The following is a 23,292-nucleotide window of genomic DNA, read 5'->3' as shown; positions in this document are numbered from 1 at the left end:
TGACCCAAGTGAATCAGGCACTGAGAACACAAGAGGTGCTCTCACTTCTGAAGAGTATACAATCCAAAGTAAAGTGCTGGACACTGATGAGCTGATCAGATTGACATTTCAGAACTTTCAAATTAATGGGAAAAAAATAATAATCTGTACTAACATCCTTTCATGCTTTGCAGCATGAAAGTATTTCCGGGCATATAGGAGAAAACCAAGGTGCAGTCACGCACTTCCATAGTTCATCTTGACTATACTGCACCTCTTTTTGTACAGACAGCAATTACCTAGCCTACAGGAATAAACAGATTATCTTGGTGCCTAGTGGTAGGAGTGCAGTGTGGAGTGAAAAATCTAGGCAAAGTAAAAAAATATAAAGCCATTTAAGCAACAGTTCCTTAAAAGGAGTCTTGCATTGCTTTGACAGCTCTGCCTTTCCCCTCTCTTAAAATCCATGTTTAATTATTTTCCCAGTAGTGTTATTTTTTTAATGAAAATATTTGAAATAATTAATTTAAAAATGCTGCAGTGAGCTTTTCAATTACTATTATCCACTTCCTCTTCTTTCATGCTCAGGGACTGATGACAATCAGAGAGCCCAGATGCCAGCCTGTATTTTACAGTCTCAGCCAGGATATTTGGCTTCTTGGCGAGATTCACAGACAGTTATTCTGGCAGCTCTCAAGTTGTTCCTGCCTAACAAACAATGAAGGCTGTTGACTGACTACTTAGACTATCCCAGTCTGGACATCTGGACTTTTTTCACCCTCCATCTACTTGTAGAGCAGATGTTTTGTACATGTACTGCATTTGTGCAAGTGTGCATTCATTCATTAACAAGGAACCAAGAAAATCATGTTTATTTAGGACCCTCTGAAGTTACAAAACACATGGCTATCCCCTGTGTTAATATGATTTTGCATAAACTAAAGAGAAAGCTTCCAAATAAGTAAACACATACATATGCAGAAAGACCAAATCTGGAAAAAGAGCTATATGCATGTAGGTCTGCAGCAGCAGACACACACTGCCTGTTGGCTTCCCCTTGGATCAGAGGAACACTTGTTTTAACGCGTGCCTGAGAAAGTTGCCAGAGACTCTGTGAGCCCTGAGTCTGACATTCACCACCCCTTTGACTTCCTGCACAGAATTTCCTCTGCTTCAAATAGGCCAGAAACACTCTACACGTGATTGATCTCTCAAAAGCATTGGTCTTAAATTTTTTATTATTTCTTGAGTGTCATCAAGGTATCTGAGACTGCGCAATTCTTGAGAGGAGACAAGGTCCCTACCTCGTGAGGCTTACGTTAAAGTGAGACAGAATGCTTAGTGCAGGCATTCAAAGCAGTACTACACAGCACAAACAGACAAAGGACCAGGCTCAAAATTTCATTACTCGACCCCGCTATTATCTAACATTATTACTGAACATGTGTGCCTTCAGTAAGGCCAGGTGTGAGTGTAAAGATATTCTTAGCTTACTTACAACAAGAAGGAAAGCAAGAAAAATCATTTGACATAATCATTCTGCCTAAGCTTTAGCACAGGGGAAACAAAATCAACAGCAAAAACATCTCTTTGTGATTTAGCTAATTTTATTTGATGAACAGGTATAGACTACTATAGACAAAGAACTGCTTTGTTTGCATAACCTGTCACTTCCCAAAGGTTTTGCTACCACAACAATGCAGCAAAAAATTCCTAATGTACGTAAGACCTAAAACTGCTCTGAACATCATCTACAAATCTGGAAGTAGGGCATAAATATTTTGGAAAAAGCTTGGATGGAATATACATGGAAATTATCATAAGGTTACATATAATGTGATAACTACCCCTCAATAACTACTTCTATGTCTGGTCAGACTCAATAATTTATATGCTTACAAGGGTAAGAGTCTGGGGGGAAAATGACTTACAGCCAGATAAGCAAATGCAGTCAGATAGTTATGGGAGTAGTTGGCACACTTTAGGTTTCCAACTTCATCTATATCATAGCAATTTGTGTATTTACCTACATGCTTTAATAAGTAACTTTACCTCAGCAAATGAACAAGATGATGTGAAAAGAAGCGTGCAGAATTCCAGGCACAGCTGGAATCACTCACAGTTATGACTGCAAGGAAACTGGAACTGAATGCGATATGGGAAAGTCGTTAAAAGTATTCAAAAGCAAAAATACCACAGTTAAAGGGGAAAATGGACTGGGTTAGTGGGACAGAATGAATTGAGAAAGATTAATATATCGATGAGTGAAGTATTCAAGCCAAAAACTATTTATCAGATGTCTTCTGATTGACTAGCTTACTGAGAGGAAGTCCACCCTCAATAGGGCAAATGCTCAAGGTACCTGGTTTGGATGTAATCCTGAGGATAGTCTACATAGACATCTTGCTTTTTATGCTTCACGATATTTCAAATCCTGGACTAAATTCCCATAAATGAAGAACAAACATGACTACTGACTGCCTACACATGCCCATCTGTTCAGATGGCACAGCTCCCACTAACAATTTAGTTGGGCAGTTTCACTAAAGCCTAGGTGCCAAACCAGCATACGTTTCACAAAGATAGTCTCTATTACACTACAAGCACCATTTCCTTGATTTCTTGTCTGGGACAAGTTTGAAGACTAGCCTCCTAATATTTTCCCCATCTTCCTGGTTTCATAGGAAACAAGATTAGGCAATCACAGCATGACTCCTCATCTGTCAGTCTGCCCTTTTCTCTCCTACAGAAGTTTGGCAAACCTCAACCTGATCTGACAAAAAGGCAATGGTTTCAAAGTTATTGTTTTCCTATACATTTCATTAAAATAAATGGCAAGATAGAAGAGTGAGTTTACTAAGGGAATTTCATCTGTGTGACCTAAACATTTATCAGACAACTGAAAATTTACACAGGTGAGCACTGCGTAGGAAAATTTACTGTCAGAACTTCACTGATAGTAGAAAGCAACTATCAAATCCATAATAAAGAGGCTACTTGCTCATAGAACAGCTTGATTTGCTTGCACTTCTTGTCAACGGATATGACGAAACCAATTCATAAAATCCTTAGAGTTAGAAGGGACCTTTAAAGATCATCTAGTCCAACTCCCCTGCAATGAACAGGGGCTTGCACAGCTATATCAGGTCGCCCAGTGCCTTATCCAGCCTCTCCTTGAAAATCTCCATGGACAGGGCATCAATCACATCTCCAGGCAACCTGTTCCAGTGCCCCACCACCTTCATGGTAAAATACTTCATCCTTATATCCTACCTAAATCTGCCATCTTTGAGCTTGAACACATTTCTATATCCGAAAACAAATACTGAAGAATCCCAAAAAGTTTACAAATGTTTCTGGCCACAGCTCAAATTCCCAATGTGTGTAGCAGAATATATTGGTGGCACACTCTCAGCTGTGGCTCACAGCAAGCACAGTGCCATCCTCCTACACATAGCAAAAGTGCACTGGAATTATCTGTTGGATTTTTCAGATTACACGAGTTCCTCAGTAATTTCCTAATGAATGCTAAAAAAACTTGGAAAATCCATGTAAGTGCTCTCATACTTTCCTGAATGTTCAGTACTGTCCATCAAACACTGGGCTCTGGGAAAAAAAAGTAATTCAATGAGCAAGTCACTCATGGACTTACACAAAATGAACAAAAAGCCTGTATGATACAGTTTCTCCTGGCAGGTATGGTTCAGTCTAAATACCTCACGTCACTTCACCAATATGGCTGCTTATCAAATTACACCATTAAGAACATTCAGACAGAGACACATTGTACTATGAAGATCAGTGGTAGCAAAATGAGCTGTTTTTCTGACTCAACAAATGCCAGTGCAGAATGGAATGACAAAATACAGGCTGGTTTCCAAACAGGGTGACAGTAAGTCAAAGTGACCATTGCATACTGGTCAGGAGAGAGGACAATGGCTTACCTTTTCAGCTTCACAACAAAACAAAGTCCACAAAACAACAAGCATGCACAGACTCTACAAAAGCACTGAGCTGTAGGTAGGGACGGGAGATCTACCATGGTATTGCATAACCACACAACGTCAGGGCCAGCTGTTATGGCTAAGAGCACGAAGAGAACTAGATTAGCAGTTTGAGGGAGGTGGACAGCATTAGCAGCACACAGTTAATGTCATCCAGACAGAAAGAAGGAACATCATCCCATTTCATTTCAATTCATTTTTGGCTCACATCCTCCATCTCTACCAGTAAGTTTGTGGTGAAGAACAGAGCTGAATCCGGATACAGGAACCATACCAATATCATTAGCATCAGTATTACCACATTCTAACTTGCCCTAGTGGTGCTGCTGAAACCAAAATGAGGACATTTGTGTGGGAAAAGGCAGAGCATCCTCATAAATCAGAATTCATTAGCAGAAACAAACCTTACTTGAATTTGTTATTTTGTGTAGGAAGTATCACATTATATTAGTGAGGGTTTTTTTTGTTTTGTTTTGTTTTTTAATTAGGATAGGCAACCCTATTACTTTCACTGATATTCTATCTTTAAAAGAGCATTCCCATCCGCAGTTGTGAATTCTGCAGGTATATTAGCTGGCCCTCTTGTTACATTTTTCCATCAAATACGGCACGGTTTGTATGTACAAGTGATTATGATCCTATAGAATTATGATCCTATAGAACGATCATGAACTGACAATAAGAAAGAGGGAACTATAAGAGAGAACAACAAATTATCATTTCCATTTTTTCTTATTGTAGGTTAGACTAAACAAAAACATTATTTTTGTTCCCTGAGAATTTTTTACTATGTTAGGTAAAGTGGCTGAAGACTTCTGAAGGATCTAATTTTACTGGCAGTTCCTCCTCAAACTAAATCAATAATTCTAACAATTTTTAATAGCAGAGCTCTTCCATCTGAGTGGCTGCAGTTCATGTGCATAAACTGCAGGGATGTTTATTGTATACGAGGATGGAAAAGCTAGACTTTAAATTGTGTAACTTTCCATAACACAGTTTTCCTGAGGGCTGTTCAACTCAGCAAGCAAGCCAAAGAAAAGGGAGGATGAATGTAGCAGACCCATTCCTTTCCAGCTTCAGATGCAGATGAGGCCCCACCCAGCAAACCAAACTTGGCATTCACCCACACAATCCACTGGGCTATGGAAAGAGGAACCATGGAACAATATCACAGCACAACCCTCCTCACCCTTGTCATCCTGGTGCCTTATTTCTCACAGAAACAAACCATCCAACTGGTAAACAAGTCTGTCAGATTAATGGTTCTCCACAATTGGAAAGCAGCCATGTAAAGCTTGCTTCTAAAACCCTAGCAGTTACCCAGTTTCAGTGTGGTAAAAGCTACAGATTTTTTCTCCATTCCTCAGTGTGTTGTTTGTCCTGGACACTGGACACAAACAAGGTGGACTCTTCAGCATGGGTCAAAATGTGTTCTCTTTCCAAGCCTAATTATCAGTGAAGCAACAGAAAGACTCATACATCTGAAATTTAAGAAATAATCACAATTCCCTCCAAAACACAAGGTTTTTACTGCAAAATCAGTGTGCAAATAATTTGGTAGAACATCACCATCTGGTGGATATACCCACTGACAATTTGGTTTTACATTTCTCTTTAGTTACCACATAGTTTCTCAGCTCACTGAAGAATATTAGATCATAATGTCACAGAAGAAACACGCTCAAGCTGTTCAACAGTAATACAAATCTTCTTCTCAGGACAAGGGACAAACCTGAATAAATAGGGGGAAAACTCCTATTTTCATTTACCATCATAGGTGGCAAACCTGTTAAACACAGAATTTATTCATCATACTGGACAATATCAATAAGCATTCCAGGCTGCTGTGCAAGGATCCCATCCATTGTGGAATATAACAGATTGGCTCCCTCTGAACAAGGTCAGAGAGAAAATACCGCTCTGCTACCAGATGGTTGATCAGTGTGCCTCACACCAAAGCTGAAACCTCTTTTTCCTTTTACTCTCAGAACTCAGCTATTAGTCTCATTACTGATGGAAACTATTCACCTTGTGCAGTCCCTATTTCCTATCATGTCAGCAAAGTGCAAGATGCCACACTCTCCACAAGTTCTAACTGGACAGTGAAGAACAGGAGGAAAATAAACAGAAAATGTCTACACTTACCATGAAGACTATCTTAGGTCAGCCAGAAGTGAGACTGTCTAATAACACCATTCACTTTCCAACCTTGCATTTCATGCCCTTGAAACAAGGTGTTGAACGTGGTATTTTCTGTGTGCTTTCTTTAATTTTTTAAAACCAAGAGCTACACAGAAGTCAGATACATTTCAAGTTTGACCATTTTCTCATAGCATGAAAAAAAAGCTTTTTTTTTTTTTTTTTTTTAACTGTTCTCTATCTGTAGAAACTCTTATTCTATGGTTTCACATAAGCCATGACAATTTGCCTTACATGATCATACAAGTTTGTCCGAATGCTCGCTTGCTCCTTTCAACAAAAAAATTGAGGAAGGCTAATGGTCTCTAGGTGGTCCATCACGTCACTGCAAGTTTCTTACAACCAGGCTAATATATAAAGAACAGAATGAAAATTGTACCATTGAGAAGACGATCTCGCATACTGATATACTCACAGAGACTGCATCAGGTATGGAGCTCAGATGCCCAGAGCAGAAGTGCCCTGGACAGTAAGAACTCCGACAACTCTGGGTACAACTCGTGCTTCTTCAGAGTCACCCATAGCCTACCATTACAGCCTACCCCATCTCCCTTACAGTGTTTGTAACTTACTCCTTTACTCCACAAATCTGTTAGCCCTGCAAACCCAAATGCAATCTTATACTGACAGCTGTATATATTCAACAAGGAAAAAGTACAAAGTCAAGCCACTTTCATTGGAACTGGGTCTTGACAGGTTTGTACAGTAATGCATTGGTGACATTAAAGCACAGTTAATAGCTGAGAAAAGAGAAGAAAGTATTTTGGGTGAGATTTCAGGTGATAAAATAAAGCCCCATACAGTGCAGCTGCTTCCTATTTTGTTTGTCAGAAGTTTGTATCACAAAGCACCCACAAAAGCAGTGACATGGTGAAGTAAGCCTCTTCAACTTCATGTTATCCAACATATTTTGAAACAATGACAAACACGTTTAAAAATAATAATTTTAGGCACCATATTAAAAAAAAAGAAGGATTTTAGCACATACGTAAAAACCATTATAAAATACTAAAAAAGAGATAGAAACTATCACTAGCAGAAAAATTCAGGAGCCAACAGCAAAACACTGACCCTTATTTGTTAGTGTGGGAGAGGTTCCAGGGCAACGCATGACATGACAGAACGCTGTTTCACCTTTGTGAAGTCTCTCAGACAACCAAAACACCGGAGTGCTGGCTGTATTACCTCAACATTGTGTTATATATTTTAAACAAAAGATCTTCTAGAGACAAACAAAATAAATACTCAGAAGATAACAGGAAAACAGGATCAAAAGCAGATCAGAGATAAGACACTGTCAATAAAATAAGTGCAATTTGGATTCATTGTTGTGGCAGAAGCCACTCTGGAAAAAAAAAAACGTTTAAAAGCAATTAAGCAATTTTACAGAAATAGTCTGGGATTTTGTGCAAAGGGAGAGAGACTCCAGGCTTGCCTCATCTCCTAGAAGCATCCCATATTCTTAGATGTGACGTTGCCATGACAACCACAACTTGGTGACCTCGTTATTTCAACCTAATCCTGCTTTGAAATTATAGTTGCTCCACCCTTTTGCCTGGCTAGCCTGATAACATAATCATTGTAAATGAGGATGGAAAAACACAGCAGGATACCATTCCCCCAGTGACATGGGACTAGTCTCACCTTATCAGGGAAATAGACCAACAATTAAACTGCACAAATCTAGAAGACTGAAAGTAGATTTTTTTTTGTTTGTTATTCTGTTTTGCAGAAAATCCAATAGCTTGTCAGTGCAGGGATTCAGTCTGGAAGGGGGGCTTTTGGGGAAATTCCTTTTAATTTAATTTAATGTCTTTATCAGGAAATTAAACAGTAATAAGGGGGTAGTTCTCCTTAATTATGTATTTGTTTTGACTAACAGCTAGAGAAAGATTTAGGATGTACACAAAGAGTCAGGACAGAACTTGTTTAGCAAATCTGATAGGGGGGTTTAGGTTTAGGCTCGCCTTGCTTTATTTAAACTGGTTAAAGCAGTGAGCATTCCAAAATCCCAGTTGTAGCCATTGTGAAAATACTTACTATATTTGCTCACATGGAACAGGAACATGACTGTAATTCTGCTCTTATTAAACACATGGACAACAGTACTATTGCTGCCACAGATTTAAAGAAAACATTTTCTTGGCTCCTTGGGGAGGGAATTCAGAGTTTTCTATGTGCATAGGACATGTGAAAGCTAGAGGAGGAAAAAGTGAAGCGAATACATGTAAAAGAACATAACTCTGGAACTATTGGCATGTGATCTAACCGCAGCTCCACAGACTACAATTCATAAAATCATTCTGAGACTGTTCTTACACACTTTTGTTTCCCTCCCTTTCTGGCAGATCAGACCAACTTCTTCCCTTCTCAGTACCTGCATACACAAGGGCAGATGTTACCTTGAAGGCTGTGGCATTACCCAAGAATTTTTGTAGGACCACCACACAGCGTGGCAGCCACATTTCTAAATACTGTTCATTACTGGGAGAAGGACACAGAGGAAGAAAGCACTGCTACTCTCATAGAGAAATTCAGAGGGTACTTGGTAAGGACACACAACTTCTGGTATGGTTACTTTCAGGAGCCTGACACAAAGATTTCCCTAATGCTCAGCAAAGGGTCTGAGCCATCCTCCTGGGGCACAGGCTCTAGAAACACGATTCTAGAAACTCTGCATTTTAACACTGGAAAAGATGTAGTGCTAAATCATTCTTCCCAGCTTCCATGTCATAATAGGGAAGTTGGGTGATGTCCTCTATAATAAATCAGCAGAGTCCACACACAGCAAGCAAGCATACGTATCTGGTGCTCATGGCTTTCCTCAGACACAAGCCAGGCAACTTTTTACACAGAAATCGTTATATTAACAGTATAATCACAAGTCTGTTAAGCAGTCATCAGATGGGTGATGAAGCAGCAGGGCAAACAAGCCATTTCTCTTCTAGTAAGATTTTACACAAAACAATTTTGAATACTGCTTCAGAAGTATTTGGGGATAGTTTTCCTAAATAGCAAGGGGGGGGGGGGGAGAAAAGAGAAGCATAATACCTATATACTGAAGGTACAGCACGGTAAGCAGAAAACTGAGCTCTTTCCCACGTTCCATGGAAATATCTTTGTATTCAAAAGCATCTGCAACAGGCAGAGCTAAACCATCACTTGTCTCTGTTTAAATACTTGCTGCTTCTAGGTAGAGAATATGAAACCTCTGATAGCTCACCCAATCTCCTTGAACTCATCAGCACAAGGTGTCTTGGGCACATAGGTTTTAGCTTTGTTCAAAAAATAATGGGAGAATGACAAAACACATCATTCCCTCCATGAAAGGATCACTTAACATCCCCCCTTGTCTTTCCCTTCAAGTGGGGCATTTTGCTGTCAATTGCTGATCATTAAGTGATTAGAACAGAAAAATGTGAACATAATCATAAGTCATTTATTTCTTGAGGTGTTCAGCAGGGGTTAGAAATCAGTCTGCATTTAAATATTTTTCTTAAGCTCTGTTGAATCCCAAGAGAAGAGAATAGACATGAGTAGGAGATGTTTACACAGCACTGCAGCAAAGGAAGCAGGTTTTCCTTCACTAAAAGGCTAAAGTTCATTTTCTTAGAATAGCAGCATACATTCCAAAATGGTGCCTCACATTTGCTAAGATATCAGTGAACAAGAGACTAAGAATTATATCCAGATTCAAATTTAGTTCTCCAACGTGCAATAGGAAAAGGGAATACCATTCAGTACTTGCTCAGATTTTGAGTATGATTTTCCAGCCTTGCTTGAGATCACAATTTATCACGTGTAGGCTGATTAATCCTTCTAACTACAGACTCTAACACAAGCAGGAACCCAGGAATCCCAGAAGTTCCAAGCAGAATGTTTTCTTTGATGTTTTGTTGTTTGTTTTTTGTTTTTTTTTTTTAACATAGTCTGACTTCTTAATCTGTTCTTGCAACCAAAGGTTTCTTTGCTTGCTCCCCACCCTCATCTCAAAACAATAAAAAAAAGAAACTGAAAAACTTTCTCTTTTGCAGCCACCTTCCTTAATTTGAACAACAGCTAAAATCATTCTGTGCTAGGGGCAGCTAACATACTGAAAACCATGACTAAGTCTCTTTCATAGTTGAAAGTGACTACTTAGCAGGCTTCTTGCTAAAACCAGAAAACATTGTGCCTCTCTACTGATGGTGATATAGGTACCTTGACTATCAATTTTTACAGACAATACAAAAGTTCTTATATACAAATGATCTTTCTTTGTACAAATTTGAAACAAAAATGGAAACAAAGCTTTGCTGTTCTCCTAGATCAGTAGTGACACCTAGTGACCAGATATCAAACAACAGCGTTTGGGGAGCCAATTTTTACAATAACGTGCTGGATTTCATTACAAAAAATACTGCTGGCTGTCGGCAAAATCAACACCTCAATAACTCTAGAGTGTGGCACGAAGATATAAATACAAACCGACATTAGCTGTGGGATTGTTTAATCTTACACAGAAGTACTGCATTTGCTTTATAACAATATTACATCGCTGTTCAAAAGAAAGGAAGGGACACTTGTCACTAATAGGGAAGCAGCCATTTGGCCAAGCAGGATGTGCTCACCCAGTGAAATCTGTGAAGGTGCGGGGCAGAACATTCCTACATGTGAAGAATATCCACGGGACAGGGAACACTCCCTAGCTGTAGCCACAGTGTTTCATCTCATCCAAAAAGAGTAACTACCAGAACAGAGTGCAGCCGCTCCAGTGCTATGCTTATTCTGGCCCAAGTTCTTGCTGATGTAAGAAAGACTGACTGACATTAGCTATATTAGAATAAGTTATTCTACTTGATCTATGCCAGAGTCATTTTGCATCTGGACTTCAGAATAATCTACTACTTGAGAATAAAAATGACTTGGTTACTGATCAATATCTGAATCAGTGGCTTGCAAACGCAGGGGAATGCTGAAAAGACTGCAGTCTTCTCCTAAAGTTAGCCCAGCATGCTATGTTCTCTATAGCAAGTGACTAGGGATAAGCTAGACAGGTGCACCAAATATGTAGCTAGCTCCAACCAGTAAACCACCTTCACTTCATAACACAGGAGAAGCCAGGTATGCTGTTGTTGTGCTGGTTATTTATGAAGGCAGGACTTTGGAAGGGACTTTCCCTTTTGATAGGCAAAATATGCTGCTTCCTGAAAATTACTTTTACTTTTCTGCTTTTCACTCAGTTTTAAGATGTGCAAAAATGCTCTGAGAGACAAAGTAAAGATGGAAATTTAAAGAGAAGTTCCAGCAGTAATAGAATTCACAGAGGAAGAGACTACCTGAAATAGAAACAAGGAAGAAAAATCTGGGCAAACTCCACAGGTAAAAGAAATGAGGAGATGCACCCTCCAAATCAAAAGACAAATATCCAAAAGCAGAGTCACCAATTCCATCTGTCACATACTTAAGATTTTACTTATAGAAGTGATTCTGTGTATTAGGGGAACCAGTGGACACTTCTTAGCTTCACTTTATATTCATTTCCCATCAGAGAAAGTGACTCTGGGTCTCTGTGCTATAGAGAACCCAACCTGAAGAAACTGTGCTGATTTTTGCAAGGATGCTTGCACAAAATAGTTAAAAGTGCAGATAAACACAGCAGGTGAAAAAGAACACAGAACCTTGCCTGAGTAGAAGGGGAGACCTTCATGATCAGCAGCAAGAGACCATTAGCCACAGAGTAAAAGAGCTACCTGTGCTCCTGGAGGGGACTCAGGACAGGTGCATTAAAAACTTTTTCAGAAATAAGAAAATTTTGGCTCTTTGAATTTCTGTGTTAAGGGATATGAGGACTGATGTCAGAGAAGTACTTTGCCCTAACGAAAAATGCAGCTTTGAGGAAAAAAAACACATCCAGCACAGTGACCATGTCAGAAATATGTGACTTGTTGTGAAATCCAGCTGTGTTGCCTCTGCCTGCTATAAGCAATTTGTCTCATAACTATCCTGTCAGACTTCACTTGTACTCCTGTTTGTACCTCAACACAGCAGAGGCCCCCTCAAAGAAAGGAAAAATTTGCAGACTTATTTGATCACCCCAGTGAAATAGCCCTGGAAAAGCCCTCAATACAAGCTGTACTGCACCAAGATCTTAGAAAGGAAAAGGTCCCATATGGCACCCATCTTTTTCCTGAGTGCCAGGAAGATAACTACTGAGAGTAGCCAGCTACCTTCACCTGGTTCATGCCGGATGTAGGTAACTCTGAGGAGGAAGAAAAGTGTTGATTCAGTCTGCCAGCAAGATGGTGACTTCTGTCAAAGGGATAACAAGCACAGGCTCCTGAACTTGAGAAAACCAAAGTGCATGGTCTTCAATAAAGGCCAAGATTGAAAACTGCTGAGTCTGTGTAGTATTGCTAAGGAACCCATGGGAAGTGAACTACAGCTATTATTTGATATCTCCAAGAATCTGAATCATTTCAGCAGTCTACAGAAAGGAACAACAAAAACTACTACCTTAAAATGGTAGGCTCTCAGTGTTGTCCCATCTCCAGTGCAGATTGACTGAGACCTCAGGGAGAGTTTTGACCTGTCTGACACTGACATAATCAGCTGCAAAATTTTCTCTTCTTCATATCTTAATTTTAATCAAGATCTGTACTCCACCTTTGTAGAGTAGCTTTCTTTATAAAAGAGTGAAAGAAATGTCAATACCTAGTAAATACATAAATTAGGTTGTGAATAATTACTACAGATTACATCTGAAGTGAGGTGATCACACACTTGTTAGCTCTAATTACATCAGAAAAAAATATTAATTATTGCTTTATGTTACAGCATAGTTGTAATACCAACTTGGCTGGTATTAAATAGGTGTTTGGCATAGCACTGTACTACTTCTACAGTATCAGTGGAAATATCCTAAATAATTCAAAGATTATGAAAAAGATTGTCTTTGATATTTTGCAGTTATCATCTGAAAAGCTAAACTGAAAAAAAAAACACCAAATCAAGTGCACTTGCATTAGAGAGGGGAGTGAGGTCCTCTATTTAATAAAAATATAGTAAAATAAAATATGAATAATTTAATGTGAAAACTCATCTCCACGTAAAAAATATTTAACTTTTCCCAAAATTGAATGGAATGCCTAGAAACATAACAGACATTTTAAACAGATCAATCATTTATTTGCAATATCCCTTAGTTTCCTAGATGGTTCAGCCTAATGGTTGTCTTGCTAACTTCAACAAAATTAAGTTTAATGTACTGAAAAATGCACTTAACTAATGCTGAACTTGTTAACGAGGAGTAAAGGCCTGTTAAAACTGGCTAAAATGATGAGATCCCTCAATAAAATAATAACTCCTTTAGCTCAACATGTGGCATTGCAAATGTAGAGCATTCGTTTCTTTCTGGCTGAAAAGGATCACACTCAGGAATGCATTTCATTAATCATGGTTCAGTCTTTTTTGCCAGTTATTCTTTTTTGTGACAATTCCTGTTTGTTAATAGTCCCTAGCTATAAAGGTAAAAAAAAACAAAACAAAAAAAAATTTCATGGGCTTGTGGAGAATATTACTGGCCTGCTGGGGGCAGAACTCAATATCATTACATTCTTTTTAAAAACATTTTCTTGGAGATACAGTAATGCCAAGGACACCAGTAAAATAGAAGCCATGCTTTGTTTTTGGCAGTTAATCACTTCTAGACCTTTTATTTGACGCACTAAAAGCTTAGGTTGCTGCCCAGGTTGGTGTGTGGAACAATGAACAAGGAGTCTTAAAATAAAAAAAAAAAAAAAGATAAGTTGCTTAATGTCAAAATTCCAAGACTATGCTTCTAAGCAGCAAAAAAAACCTAAGCAAATCTGCCTTAACCTTTTATCCCATAACCACCTCAATACTTTATGGGACTAGACTGAGAGCCACATCACAGATTTGGTGATCTGCTCCAATAAACCTGCAAATAGTCACATAAACACTACTGAGGGGACTAAATTTGAGCCAAAATGAGAGAATATTAAAATACAGAACAGCTTAAATCAGTATCTAATAGTATTGACAATTATTTTTCATTCCCTAATATTGTCTATGTTTCAAGTGCCACATCAAGTTATATCCACATAGTTTGTGGCAGAGAAAACTCTAAAAACCAATTCAAAGCACTTTACACATTCAAAAAATGTTGAATATTGACAATTCAATAAAATTTTTTTAAGAAAAGTGTAGTGAAGCACTAGACCAGGTTGCCCAAAGAGATGATGGATGCTCCATTCCTGGAGACACAAAAGGTCAGGCTGAGTTGGGCTCTGAATGACCTGCTCTAGATGTAGGCATCCCTGTTTATTGCAGGGATGTTGGTCTGGATGGCCTTTATAAGGTTTCTTCCAATTCACATGGTTCAGTCATTCCATGATTCTATACATTTGGATTATAGCAAAGACATTACTTCTATTTCACACCCTTTTTCCACACCTGACCCTCATCAGCTCATTTCCAGTTAAACTGGAACCAGTACTGAACAGTTTCCCTCTCAGCCTAAATCATTACACTTGCACTGTCAAAGACTGGTTCTTCACTCAAACCCATCAGCAAAGGTTTGCATGAAAAACCTGCAGAGATAAGTCCTTCTGCACTGCAAACCTTTTGTTGGCAGCCCCTTTCCTTAGCAGCAGCCCTTTCCAGCTCCACTCTAAGCAGATCTCTACCTTTTATGGGTCAATTCTGCCCAGCTTCCATCAGGGACTTTCAAAATGGACATTTGGCTGTCATGTCTAGCAAAATCTAAATATTTAGCATTTCCTTAGAGGAAAGCTGAGTACCAAGATCTCTTCATTCAAAGAACTTCAAATCTTCTCCTTGCACTGACACAGTCATTATTTTCAAGTGGAGACAAGAGAAATTCTTGGATTTCCAGATCTTCAGAATACGTTTGCTTCAGACACTCCTGGCTAGATGTGAATGCATCAACACTTTTGACTAACCTATGTCAGCAAAACTACTGGAAAGGGTAATGAGGTTTCAAAGTGAACTGCTATCAATATACCAGTAGATGTGTTTTGCACAGATTAAAAGTAAAGCACCTGTGTGGAAGTGGACAGTCACAATGAAATGAAAGATAGCCTTCCAACAAGGGCTAACTTCCTGCTTCTAAAATAATATAATTTGCAAGTAACTCGAGAAATTTCAGGAAGAAACCACAAAGTTGCCCTGTATTTTTAATTATGAAATGCTTCTGTATTTAATATGAATAGATTAACTTGATCAAGGTCTAGTAAGACATTTATCTGTCTACAGATACCTTAAGATGAGTGAGCTTTTTTCCTCCAATGATTGCTTTGAGGGGTCAAGACTTCTCTTTTAAGTTGCAGTTCTGACTTCAGGGATCTGTTCCTTCCTTACAGGAATTACAGATTACAACATGCTGCTCTCATCCACCTGAAGCACCAGCTTCTGCAGATGCTCTCGTCATCTTATTCTCACATAAAAGGCATTTGTGCTTTTCACATCTGCTGTAGCCTTGGATTTGTTTGGAAGAATTCTGTGCCAGTAGTTAACAGCTAGCTATACCACTGTAATCCATTCAAATATCTGAGACAAAAGAGTCCTCAGGATTGCAACCCTTAGATTCAAACAGTTTTAGACTGAGGATAAATTTGGATCCCAATTCTGATCTTCGTTCTCCTTTCTAAGAGGAAGAAAGTCTCGTAATGCTTAAAATGCATAACTGCATGACTTCTGCATAACTGCTTCTAGCACAGTTCCCAGATGATGTCCAAGTTACTCTGGACAAATCCTAGCTCCTGTAACTTTTGTAATACATAACCATCTGTGAGAGATTATTCTTTTACATAACTGTCTAAAAACTTGCTGGGGACACAGATGAACACGTCCAAGCAAGTCCTGGGCAAGGGTTGAGAAATCCTCTGTCTGAGGGACAAAGATGGACAAGACCAGGGGCAATGAGAGAGAGATAAGCCACAGCTTAATGGCCACGAAGCGGTCTTTTGTGTGGGCTTATTTCGAGGAAGATGGCCATCTCAGGAGGTGCTGCACATGACTCTTACCCAAGAGTCCAGGAATGCCACACTGGCAGAAGAATAAAAAGGGGACCTACAACCACAGAGTTGAAGTTTTCTGGCAACAGATTCCTCATGAAGAGGAAGAGGTTTCTGCCATGAGAAGCCTCCCAGCCTCCCCCTCTCTCTCCTGGACTTGCTCTACACTCTACCACGACACAAAGGTGTCTGCCGTCAGATTCCTCACTATGGAATTCCTGCGTGCTGATGGACTCTCCTGGGCCTGCTACCTGAGTCCTGCTTCTTCCTCCCAGGTTGGCTCTGCTTCCACCCACGTTGACTTCTTCCCGCTACCTGCTTGCTGCCCAAGGCCGGCCATGCTGCCGCTCTCCTCCCCCGCTGCTTTTGCCTCAGACCTTCAAAACGCCGTGCAATGGGACCGCTGCTGGATCCTGGTGCTGTCTATTCCTGCTTTACACGATTACTGCTTCTTTCCTATCTTTTCCATCGCCCTCCTTCCCTTCCCCATCTCCCTGATTAGGATTTATAACAAACTGCTTGGACCAACCTTTGAGCCACTGTTTCTTGATCTCACACCGTGTATACATACATTAAAAGAACCTCATCTCCCTCCTATAAATTGGAGTGAGACACCATCCTAAATACAATTGAGCACAATGAGAAAATTATGTGATAAAATAAATACAAAAGAGTGAAATAGAAATTGTTACTAAAAGCAAACCTATTCAAAAATTGAAATTAACCCCATACTTATCCATATTTATTCAAAATAATACTATCTTCCATTTATTTATTTTTCTTTTGTATTGCTATTTTTCATTCCAATTTCAAGTAAAAGTATGATGAATATTGATTTGTCCCACAGAACTGAACCTATAAGAATGTTACTTTATTATTATTATTATTTTTCTTCTCGCATTCTTTACTCTTATTTTTGATAGCTGGGAAGGGGTGTCAAATGAAACAGGAACCCTTTGTGATATTTTTACTTTCTGGAACTTAAGTGCTTCCTAGCACTGCAGCTGTGTGGCCTACAAGCAATGCAATCAGGCAAAGCTCAAAGTGAGTTCAAGGCAAATAGAAGAGGACTAAAGCATTGAAATTTCAGCAACAGAAATTTGATGCTCTGGTATTATGAATACATCTAAGGTTGTTTAACAGCTCTTATTTGTTCTTTATTATTCAATACTAAAAGTCAAGACTGATTTATTACAGTGTTAACACCACTGTAGTAAACTGAAGATCTACAATAGGGCAAAGAAAAGTTAAACAGCAACAAAAAGCATGACTAAAAAGAACCCTATTTGCAGAGAAAACTCTTGAGATCTTTACATTTCATTCTGATTCTCCAAGTTACAAAAATCTTAATATCTTACTCCACTGATTCATTATCATTGGAAAAACTCCACCGGACTCAGCTGACATTAAAAGCAGGAACAGGTCTGCAATGAAAGCAACTTCTAAATTCAGTCTCAGTACAAAACTTGGCCTCGAAAAGAAATAAACAAGTTATGCTTCCATTTAAATTCAGCTCAGAATACACATATATTTAATCATTAAACAAGCACGTAAAACTTTCTCCTGCTGGGGGCCCCATTTAAATATAACCATGCTTAAAACTGGTCACTGAGCACATCAGAAATTGAGCACATTCCTAGCTCCATCGGTATCACTTGGGATTTCGCTGTTAATTTTAGTAGAATAAAAAGAAAGAAGAAGAAATTTTAGCTGCCCTACCTATTATAACATGGTTTTACCTTAAAAGTCCAAAAAGCAAGATTACAAAACTTACAGTATTTTCTCTGCTAGCCCTTTTGATTAATGTGTTTATCTACTGTTAAATCGAACAACAGAGAGGAGAGACTTGAAGGCTTGCAGATTGTCCTCTAGTATTTCTGTGATAACAGAATAGAAGCTCAAGTTACATTCACAATAAAAGATGGAAAAAGAAAAAAAACAAAGAACTTCAGTTCTTGCCAGCATGCTTAGAACAAGGAAATAACTTCCACTACAAGCAGTAGCATGGAGCTGTGTCGTGGAAGTGTCAAGGTTGGGTATCAGGAAATGATTCTTCAGAGGCATTTCAGAACAGGCTCCCCAGGGCAGAGGGCACAAGACCAAGCTGACAGTTAAAGAATTATTTGGGCATTGCTCTCAGAAGCACAATTTGACTTTTGGGTTGTCCTGTCCTTACAGACAGGAGCTGAACTAAATTAACTTTATGAGCCTCGTTCCAACTTAGGATATTCTCTGATTCTATTATTAATATTTGCCTATGTTACTTAGTGTTAAATAGAAGTTACCTCCATGTTTATTGCAGTAGCAGTAGAAATTCTGTAGAAAACTGAATAACTGAAATAACTGTATGCTGCATATACTGCTCCCTAAATAAGAGAGGAGAGAATCAAAGTAGAGCTGAAAAGTCCAATTTCAGTAGAGAAAGCATAGCTCAAATATTGAGCAAAACAAATTCTCTGTCAGTCACAACTACACAAATATCATAGAATGCAACTATTAGCACAACTGTTACTCATGCAAGATAGCAGAGGCAAGGACAATAAATCATCAACAGGTAACAGTGCCCTTGAATTTTCTTTGCTTTAGCTTACAGGAATGCTTATCATAAAAGGATTATACGAGAAACTCTGTGAGAAGAGATGTTTACAGCTAGATTTTGTATGATATTGGGCCAAGTATGTTACTGATGTCACAGAAATAGGCAGCAATTTCTTCTTAAGTTAGTTGTCAGCAACTTTCTACTTGATTTGTGTTAAATCAAAAATTTCCTAGTCTTCTTCCAGAAACAGTTTGTTGATTAGTATTGATGACTGGATCTCACTTTACACTGGTACAAAATAACATAAGAACACTTTACAGTTCACATACAGATGTTTACTTTGCTGAGCCATCTGTTCCATCCGAAGCACAAAAGAATCACAGAAAATGAACTCTTACTCTCTGAATAGACGGACAAACAACCGAGTTCCCAACAAAACAAGTCTGTTAGTTTTCAGTGTGCAGGCAAAGGACTGCAATTCACAGAAAAGTCAAAAAGTACGGTCTGTGATCTGAATGTCTGGAATCTTAGTAAGATAATAATGAACAAATGACAATTCCTGATGCAATCAGCAGGAAGCATATAGGCTGCTCTGGAAGGACTTCTGTTTTTAAGGTTCTGTTACGTCTTCAATTTTTTTTTTTTTTCTCTTTTTGAGTTGTAGGTACTTGTCTGTTTTCTGATGCTCACACACCACTAAGAACTGGACAACACCAGGGCACAGACAGAGAAGGGAGGTAAGGTAATAGAAATGCTCTGAATGACAAATTTGAAGATAAAGGTGAACAGTGCCAAAGTGAAACAACTATTTTCAACAGTAGGCCCGTATGAATCAAGTTACAAAGGAGTGGTCAGGTAAGAGGCACACGCAAAGAAATGCATAAAATAAGGAATGATACAGGCTGGAAGAGATGGACAGAGTATGCAAGACAGAAACAAGAAAAAAACAACTTACTTTCAGAAGGCAATTAAGAATTATTTAGTTGTGATTCAGTGACAGGAAAGGAAGAGAAGTGGGAAACCTGTTAAGTGAATAGAAAGTTCAGCTACTTGGTGCAAGTGGAAGACAGCAGAAAAAGGGAATAGAGAGGTACAGCTGCAGTACTGTCAGATAACTGGTTGCCTAGAAAAACACTTACCTGTCCCTGCCTCCTGATCATATATCTGCATTAAAGTGTCTCCTTATTTACTTACTGTTACTTGCATTAATCTGAGACAGTTTCAAACTTTGGTCTTCAATACTAAATATTCAAGAACACAAACAACTTTAAAAAAAAAATCAGCAGATATAAATAGTTGAGTCAAGGGTTGCTCTGATCCTCAAATAAACAAGCATCAGTAAATTCAGAACTCATTTGAGGGAAAAAAAAATGTAACAGCTTAAGAGAAGAGGGTTCACTATAACTACTCACATTAACTACTTATATTCACACATAAACAGTTAACTTTCTGCACATCAGGACAATTCTCACTACATATCTCAGTTGGCCCTCATTACAATAGGCCACATACTCCCACACTGAAATGGATATAGATACAATACTTAATTCAGGCTGAAAACTTTTTAGTTTACGCAAATCATGAAGTTCCATGTGATTAAACCCATCAAACTCTCAGTCTGATTCCTGTTGGACTAAAACTGTACTTGTGCACTAAAAGCCAGGCATCCGTGAGCCAAAGTAACACAACCTCACCTCTCATTTTTCACTTATTTATATATGTGTAAAACAGTGTAGTTATGTGCAAATAACTGCAGTCTTTAAGCCTGTAGTTTGCACAGATATCTATGGATATGCCAGATACCTGTGGGTATCTAGACAGTACTGAATGCATACGAAGTGGGAAGTAAGCACTCAGGATAGTTGTTTTTTTTTTGTTTTTTTTTTTTTTAAAGGAAAGCTGTCTGATATTAGCAGTAATCTTTTACTAAAAAAGGGAAACTAAGATTCTGATGAAATAGATGCATTAGACACTTGCATTAAAAATATAATAACATTCTGATAGCACTTTATAATATAAAAGTATTTGTTCACTTACAAAGGGAATCCCTGAGTATTACATTTCAAAAACATTTTGGAATATTTGATGGACATGTGAATTTGGTAAATAAAACTAAGAATAAAAGTTAACAAGTCACCATCTGTGAATCTTTAATACTTGCTACACACGTAACTGTCTAGAATTAGAAAAAATAGAATTACACTGCAAGATATCAAAACTGGCAATAGACAAAAATGCTCAGACACTGAAAGAAACTGCGTGATGTTATTATACTTCAAATCTGCTAAAGCTGATTTATCTTGTACTAAGCAGAGCAACTGTATCATAGGAGGAAAACTATGTTAGAGGTTCTTTACCACCTACAGCATTACTTGCAGTAATACCAACATTTGCAACAGTTCATTTAGATGTAGCTCATAAGTCTGGACACTGTCCCACACGATACAGTTCAGAAATAGCTGAGACAAAACAATGAGCTTTGAGCATCTTGAGATTTACGTTCAGCCCAGTCGCTTTTGGGCAAGTTTCCTATCTGACCTTCTGCACTATAAAAAAGGTTATCTGGTGCACACGAAAACTTCCAGCTTCTCTGTCAGAATGGCTGTGTATTACCACAATAAACAGGGCTTTGCTGAGCATGGCTGTTGAGGTAGGACACCACGCCAAACCAAGTTAAATTGAGGGGTAATGGCAACACCTCTCCTTTTATTGGTAATCCTTTTGTTAGGTGATATTACTGATCCTGCATTTTGTGTCACGATGCCTCATAAAACAATACTACTACACTACTTGTCTAAACTGAATAGCCCAGACACTCTTTAATACAAGAAAAGATGCTCCCACAGCTCTTCTTTCTGAGCACTTGTCTTGGTATAAACCGCAAGAGCTGACCTCATCATATAATAGATACTGCCTCAAACACCCATCTTTTCTAGTTCTCTTACTCCTATTCCTCAACACACACGCATACACATTCCTTATACATCAGTCAGTGGGAGTTTGCACAGACTAGTAAAAAAACCTCTTACTGTAGAGGTGCTGCCATTTTGCTTTCAGTTAACCCCATTCAAAATAATTTCTCTCTCCCTGCTAGCTTTGATCTGCTATATAACCCTTTCAGACTCATTTCTGTTGCTCTTTTTTTTCTAAACAGAATGTGTTCAATTCTCTACCTGGATATAACCACATGGATTAACGTTTGATGCTATACTCAGTACAGTGACAGCATTATTAGAGCACTATCTTGCTGCCCACAATAAGCTCTCCCTTGTGCTTCCACTGTTCTGTAATGAGGCCTCTTCAGACACACAGTTTGGTTATTACGGTTTATCAACTTATGTGTTTGCATTTTCATTCTTTTCTTCCTTCTATGAAATGAAAAAAAATATCCAGATAATGGAACTAAAGAGAATTACTCACCCTTCTTCTCGATCTAACATAATGTTTATGGGCAGCAGGGATAGCAGGAAGATGTTCTGACGAAGAGAGGAACTTGAACAGCTTTATAGGACAACAACCTAGGAAGAAATGACAAGCCGATACCCACGTTTACTGTTTGTAAATCTGAGCATTGATTCTGCTTTCACAAGTGGCTTTCATCAAATGCTAATCAGAAGCCTGGCATCTGCTTGAGTAACCAGGCAGCCCTGTCTCCCTTTCAGGAGAACAAAAGCCATACAATCAAAGGGTTCTAAAAGGATGGCAAACTTATTGTAAGCTAAAAAAGGTTAAAAGTCTGCTGAGCCTTAAATATACCTCTCAGAACTCAGAGTATGAAAGCATTTGTGACTTTTATGGTTGTTTTTTTTTTTGCCATTAAATGTTTCCTTATATTTGAAATGTTATAAAAAGTGACTGAGAGAGATACAAATTCCTTATGTGTTTTATTTCCCAAATGATTTCAAAAGTTCCAGAAAGCAAACTTATATTAAGACCACTTTATTTATTTTCAGATGTCAAAAATCCTGCTCCAACCAGCAGCACCATGGCTATCACAACAGGGCCTACCTGTACTCTGCCTGCATCAGTGGCAGATCTCTTTCTACAGAGATGGGAAGCAAATGGCATTCACTCCAAACATGGCATTTCCTCACTGCAGAACACTGCATTGAGACTGACACACCCTGGAAAACCATCTGAATCCTGTTTGGGTAGAAGAAAACACATTTTATAAATATGCTGACAATTCACAGCTTTGCTTACTTCAGTTACAAGCATGCATTTCTGCTACCAGAGAAAAGTCAGATGACTATTTAGCCTGAAATCTTACAGGAAAAGGCCTATTGCTAATTTTGCATGTAGATTTATTGTGGAAATAAAGTCTTTTGCTGCCTGGAAACAGCAGAAAAATAGCAACTTAATTAGAAATAAGTTAAAAATGCTTAACAGGCTCATCATAATGCATCTTTGTAATAGCTTTATTTCTCATTCATTTGGGAATAATTACAAAGCTTATCCCAATGACCATGAAAACAGAAATCAAACTTCAAAGATCTGAAATGAGCCTAAAGTGTGAGTGATCAAATTTTCAAGT

At 38.5% G+C, this 23,292-nt stretch overlaps 1 long non-coding RNA gene across 1 annotated transcript in view; it reads right to left on the bottom strand.

The window, feature by feature from the left end:
• LOC122179531 overlaps positions 1-22,894 on the bottom strand; it is a 32,604-nt gene extending 9,710 nt beyond the window's left edge. Inside the window, exons 1-2 of the long non-coding RNA XR_006178723.1 lie at positions 22,767-22,894; positions 22,179-22,276 (exon numbers count right to left, since the gene is read on the bottom strand). This is a non-coding gene — a long non-coding RNA (uncharacterized LOC122179531). The remainder of the gene's footprint in view (positions 1-22,178; positions 22,277-22,766) is intronic.
• Positions 22,895-23,292: the final 398 nt, after the last annotated feature.

The sequence above is a fragment of the Lagopus leucura genome, unplaced genomic scaffold, assembly GCF_019238085.1.
Source record: "Lagopus leucura isolate 7727_CA_CO unplaced genomic scaffold, USGS_WTPT01 Super-Scaffold_100004, whole genome shotgun sequence".
In the NCBI taxonomy this organism is placed as follows: Eukaryota; Metazoa; Chordata; class Aves; order Galliformes; family Phasianidae; genus Lagopus; species Lagopus leucura.
The sequence above is the reverse complement of the archived record's forward strand: the minus strand, read 5'-3'. Positions and strand labels throughout refer to the sequence as shown.